This window comes from Protopterus annectens, chromosome 9.part0, assembly GCF_019279795.1.
Source record: "Protopterus annectens isolate FY-2018-M chromosome 9.part0, PAN1.0, whole genome shotgun sequence".
NCBI classification, from domain to species: Eukaryota; Metazoa; Chordata; order Ceratodontiformes; family Protopteridae; genus Protopterus; species Protopterus annectens.
Window position 1 is genome coordinate 1,662,314,573 of NC_056743.1, and position 6,490 is coordinate 1,662,321,062.

General features: G+C 40.9%; 1 pseudogene; it reads right to left on the minus strand.

Moving 5' to 3' along the window:
- Positions 1–3,384: 3,384 nt before the first annotated feature.
- On the minus strand, positions 3,385–4,375 carry LOC122810981 (annotated as a pseudogene).
- Between the last annotated feature and the right edge of the window lie 2,115 nt (positions 4,376–6,490).

The following is a 6,490-nucleotide window of genomic DNA, read 5'->3' on the forward strand; positions in this document are numbered from 1 at the left end:
AAGTCACTAATGCTCTCTCCAAGGCTAAGAACACAAGCCTGCATGGGATCAGATGGCATTCTGGGCTGTGCTCTTGCTGTTCTAAAGCTAAAGCTATCTCCTTAGTTAGGCATTCAAGTCAGCCACAACCTGAGTACTGGCTTTGTCCCCACTGAATGGAAAACAGTGACCATGATCCCCCTCCACAAGGATGGCTTGGCAACAGACCCAGGTAACTATAGACCCATACGTTTAACCAGCCTCATCTGTAAGGCAATGGACAAAGCTTCATGGACCTCATAAATAAAGATATAGGTGACATCCAAACCCCGGATCCATCCAAGTTCAGTTTTGTCAAGAGCAGGTCATGCCTGCTAAACCTGGTGAACTTCTTTGAGAATGTGACCTGAGCCATAGATGAGACCAAAGCCATGCACACAGGTTATGTTGACTTCGCAAAGGCCTTCAACACTATCCCAATTTTGGGCATCATTGACAAACTAACCAAGTTGAATATCAGCTCCTATGTTGTCAGGTGGCTTGCAAACTGGCTCACAGATCAATAACACTCAGTCAAAGTGGGAGACTTTACCTCTACCAGCAGACCTGTCACCAGTGGAGTCCCACAAGGGTCAGTGCTGGGTCCCTTCCTGTTTGGCATATACTTCTCAGAAGTCTAGGCCAAAATGGATGGGCTATGGCTTACCAAGTTTGTGTATGACTGCAAATTAGGCACTCTCTTTGAATCCTCTAGCGATGTCACCATACTTCAAAAGGGGCTTACACAGACCGATGATTGTTGCCAAAGCCATGCTCTTAAACTAAATGCTAAATAAAATGTATCATCATTCCCTTCAGTAAAAACAATGTCTCCGCTGATTATAAAATACACAATAATGCCCTAAGAACCAATTCAGTAGTGAGAGACCTGGAAACACATGTTGAATGTGACCTCAACTTTAACCAGCATGTGTCTGGTGGTGAGGAAGGCATTCTACATTGCTCACCAGATTAGCAAAGGCATCACCTCAAGAGCAAAAGAGGTTATATCTCCCCTGTACTCATCCCTCATAAGGCCTGTTATTGAATATAATGCCCCCTTTGGTATGTACCATACCAGACATCTGCAGCAACTTGAGAGACCTCAAAGATATCAAACTAAGAAAATTCAGGGTCATAGGTTCATAGGTTCATAGGTTGGTACTAGGCTATCAGCCCTAGGGCCTATACAAGCCTAGCCATAACAATTCCCTGGCTATTTCTTCCCACATTATTTACTTTCCTGGACCCCTGTCTAGCAGGGCAACTGACGTGATCCCTGGGGTGAATTTCCTTTCTCCCATCCAATTGTCAAGGTTCCTCTTGAAGAGTTCCAAAGAGGCACTCTGCTTGACGTGTATGGGCAATCTATTCCAGAGTCTGGGGAGTCTCTGGGTCAGGAACCTATCCCTCCAGCATGTTTTGTTTATTGTGATGACAAGGTTTAGATCCCTGGAGCGTGTAGCTCTGAGGGATTGGGATTTCTTTAAGTGTAGCATGTCCAACAGCTCTGGGTTTGACATGGCCTTGTATGTTAAGCAGAGATCGCCTCTGAGTAGATGATATGCGACAGAGTATAGCTGGAGTTTTTTAAGGTGGTCAGTGTAGGGCATCTGCTTTAGGCCTGTGATTCTTTTAGTGAGGTATTTCTGAGGCCTTTCCAGTTGTTGCAGATGTCTTGAGAGGTACATACCAAAAGGGTCACCAGCACATGTCATATACGGACAGACTGAAGTCACTGTCACTGTACTCAGTAGTATATAGACTACTTAGAGGTAACTTATGTCTGGTTTACTAGGCTATCCTTGACCCAAATTTAATGGAAATGCTACACATCCATAAGTTAAATGGCACTAGAGTCATCCATTCCAGGGATCTCAGTCCTGCCCGCAACATAAACAGAACCTTCTGGAGAGACAGATACATCTCTCAGAGGTCACCACTCCTCTGGAATAGGCTCGCAACCTCTGTCAAGCACAGCACCTCCATGACCCTGTTTAAGTGCAACCTGGATGACTGGAAGGGAAATTGTAAATTTCTGACAGGGATGGCTCCAGCTTCTCTCCTGAAGATGGGTGGTCCTTGTAAATTGGGTCAGTAGCCTAGTAACATCCTATGAACCTAAGTACTTCAAAGTTCCACCTGAGATACTATCTTTTCTTTTTGGGAGGTGGGAATACTATAAGATGGGAGAAGGAATCACTCCAACTTTTGAACTATAAACTTTTATTAAGGATCTAGTTAAATTTAAATTTGCTTGCAGCGCTATCTAATGATTTAATCTATGGAATTTAGCATCAACAATATATTAATTCTACAGCATTTAAGTGTATTTAAAACCTTAAGAAAATAAGTCAATTAAAAATAACTACTGCTAACTAAAGACTTGGTAGGGCTGTTAAAAATAGCAGTGATCAAATGTTTCAATAAACTAAAATGGATACTGGACTTAGGTTGTGATCTAGGTATGATGGTGTAACTAAAATGGGGTAACATTAATAACCGAAAACAAGAAGAAGAGGTAAATATTGAGCATGCACCTGGGTCCAAATATCTTGGGGTAGAGATGTGGAAAACAGTTACAAAAGCAGGTAAATAACTTCCCAGAGGCAAGAATCAGAATCCTGGGAGGAAATCTGGGTCCAAGAGACAAGGGTCTGATGGGGAAGATTCAGCTCAGAGTCAAAACTGAAAGAAAGAGGCAAGAGTTCAGTGACAGTAAGCTAGAGTGCTATGATAGGAGTGGGACCATGATCAAGTAATCGGAAGAATGTAAAAGACGATGGAAAGGAATAATGATATACAGGGACCTGAACATGCAACAAGTAATAGCGATAAAAGGTAAATGGGCATTGAACAGCATGAGTTTATGAGGATAATGAATAGGACTTGATGGATACTTTGGCTGTGGTAGCAAAAGACAGTTTATTGTTCAAGAATTAATAAGCTCTTTAAATGAATGATAGAAAAACTCAAGCCCTTGAGGCTTAATCAATAAGGTGTTGACCTCCTAAACCATGGATTGTAGGTATGAGTCCAATCTGGGGTGATATATTCTGAGTTTAGAGGTCAGTGTAATAGTTAAAGTGTTTAACTCACAGACAAGAGGCACAGGGTTTGATTCTAAGTGAGGAAAATTGGGTAGGCTTAACATGGTCCACAAGGCAGCTAGCATAGTACTGACCTATGAATTAATTAAGGAAGAAACACTGCAGATCAAAATCTGTTCAAATTAAAGACTCTATTAAAGAGATAAGAAAAATTCTGAAAGTTACCATTTGGAAGATTAAAGTGGAACACAAATTAATATTACATGTAGCACCAACATAAAGTTTGCTGCTGGTTGTAGAAAGGTGCTGTCCAAGTCTAGAATGCCATGTGTACATTCCGTATGTAGTCCATTAGCTTACTGCCAGTAAACTATTCACTATGCTTCAGAATTTCATCCAGTTCCAGCTGATGGTTCTGGTTCTCATCTGCCACTGATATCATCTGTTTAGCCTCATTTAAGGCATTATGTTAATTTATAGTGTCCATATATTCCTCCAGCTCTTCCATAGTGACCACTCCATCATGGTTTTCATCAATGACCTCTTGGATCTCCTTTTTCTGATCTTTGACCCAGTCATCATCTATGTTGTAACCCTGCTTATCCTCAACAATTCCAACTGGTAGAGAAATGAACTCTGCCAATGTCAACATGTCACCATCTTAATCCAAATCTTGGACAGTTTCTTTAACTATAAATTTCAGCATTCCTTGGCTATACTCAGGATGAACAAAAGAGAAAAACTCATCTTCATCAAGTAACTGGTCAGCCAGTGGGCTATCAGCCTGGAACCAGTTGTCCTTCAAATATCCAATACTTCTGAGTTTCTTCATCAATTTTTAAATCTTCATTATTTTTAATCTTCTTTCCTACCTCCCTTTCATCAAAGCCTTTACTTACTAAAAAATTGATTTCATAATCATCCCAGGAAACATGGCCATCACCATCATCAGGATCCAAAGCTTTGAAGTGTAACTTGTTTTCTTGAACTGCCTCATGGAAATGTTCCTCTGTCTTCTCCATCATCCAGCGCATCTTTTTGGCACTAATCTTTTTATCTTTGTTGGCATCAACCTTTGCAAATATTTCAATAAGCTTGTTTCTATTACTTCTAGGCTCAGAATCCTCTTCAAATTCTTCCATTTCCTTCCCTATGAAGACCTCCTGATGGAAATCCTTGTTCAAATGTCCATCCATTTCCATTTTCAATTCATTCATGTGATCTGGTGGAAGAATCTCATTTTCATCTTTACTATTACTAACTTTGTCTTTGTACTAGTTATCAGCAGGTCTAGCATAGACATCCATCCAAAAAAAATGAAAAACAGGAACACAGATGGAGGAAGAAAGTCTTTCTTGAAGCCATAACCAATTGTAGGGGGAAATGTGTTGAAAATACTTCAGGAAGACAAAGAACTTGGTGAAAAGAAACATTTCTATTTAAAACAACACTTTCCTTACTGGCAGGCATCAACTGTGACCAGTTATCCTAGTATACACCAATGCATTTCTCTATTAAAATTAGCATTCAAAACCAAGGATAATAATAAATCAGTCTTCAACTGCATCAGATGGTTAGGAAATTGTTTTCAGCAGAGCTCTGATTTAATGACATTACCTCTCTCAAGTCCTAAAGATTTTGGTAATGTACTTGCAGATAAATTCAGTGCTAAGATTACACTAGAAATAGTCATTAAAATTCCACAAATTCCAGAGTCATTTCCACTCTATAAGATTATTATGGGACATGTACTAAATAGGTTCCACTTGAGCAGATTGAAACATGAAAAGCTTCAAACTTGCAAGATCGATCTCAGATGCTTGAATCTTGTAAGCTTGAACTGGATGGAACCTGGACTATGCTGAACAGAGGCAGATAGGGAGTGGGGTACTGATATGTGCAATCTCAGAGTTGGAATATATAAATAGTAGGGTGTGTGCATGTGTTTTTATCTGAGTTTAAAATTTTTGAGTATTTCAGCTGAATCTTATAAATTACGGGTATTTTGTATTTTGAGTTTTTAATACAGAATCCCTAAATGCACTCTCAAAGTTAAAAATACCACTTCTGTTGCCTGAGCAATACAACTGTTTTTTTAAATAAGAGTGCCAAATATGCCCTCTCTGAATGGTTCTACCTGACTTCGTCGACAGCGCAGAAGACCGACAGCGGAATTCGGAGCTCCAGAAGATCGAAAACGAAGAAGACCGACGCGAATCGCGAGTGGCAGAACATCGACAATGCAGAAGACCGACACGACGGATGACAACACCAACGCCGAGGATGCCGACATGGGGAAAGGCTGTGTGAGTATGCGGTAGTGACGGACGTTAGGGTGCGAGGCAGGTAAGTGTGGAGATTGACGGTCTGTGGGGATAGGGGTGGGTTAAGTGAGTTAGGGTTAGGGAGCGATAGGGGTGGGTTAAGTGAGTTAGGGTTAGGGAGCGATAGGGGTGGGTTAAGTGAGTTAGGGTTAGGGAGCGATAGGGTGGGTTAAGTGAGTTAGGGTTAGGGGCGATAGGGGCGGTTAAGTGAGTTAGGGTTAGGAGCGGTAGGTAAGTGTGCGATAGTGACGGACCTTAGGGTTAGGGTAAGGTTTAGTGTGGGCTTGTAAGGATTTTGGTGTGCTTGTGTTGTGTGTGTGGTTTGTGGAATGGGGATGTGTTTTGTTTTTAATTGTTATTGTGGTGTGTGCAGTGTATGGGGTTTCGTGTTTGTGTACCGTCGGTTATTTCGTTGTCGGTTATGTGTGGTTTCGTGTTTATGGACTGTCGAATATGTGGTGTCGGTGATGTGGTTGTCGGTGTTGTGTGGTTTCGACTATGTCAGGTAGAACCCTCTGAATAGCTTCTTAACTATACAGCTTAAGCATAGCCCAAGGATGTGTTCCGGACTTAGGTAAAATGGCTATTGTGATGCCTCATCATAAAGTGGGAGGACCCCAGTCCTGTGAAATTTAGAAGATTCAGTCTAATTTCAGCATGGTCTGATCTCATAAGCTCTGATATAAAAAATAATAGTGATCAAGACCCACAACAATATGATTTGTTCAAATGGAGAACAGGTCTGCTTAATTTACCAAACTTCTTTGACTAGGTCATGAAAACTGTAGCAGCAGTCATGCAGTTCATACAGCATAGTTGGATCTGGCCAGGGCCATTGACACTATTTCCCATGCTGGAACTGTACATAAGTTTTAGACCTAAATGCAGAACCTTATGTTAAAAGACAGGTAGGGAACTGGATGTCAGATGTAACTCATGCAGTTAAAGTAACAAATGCTACCTCAAAAAGCACGGTGATGACTAGTGATATTGCTCAGGATTCAAGACTTCCAATTCTTTTCAGCACCTGCTTCTTGGATCTCTGATACACTAACCCAGACATACAAGAAATTAAATATTTTAATGACTGCAAGTTGG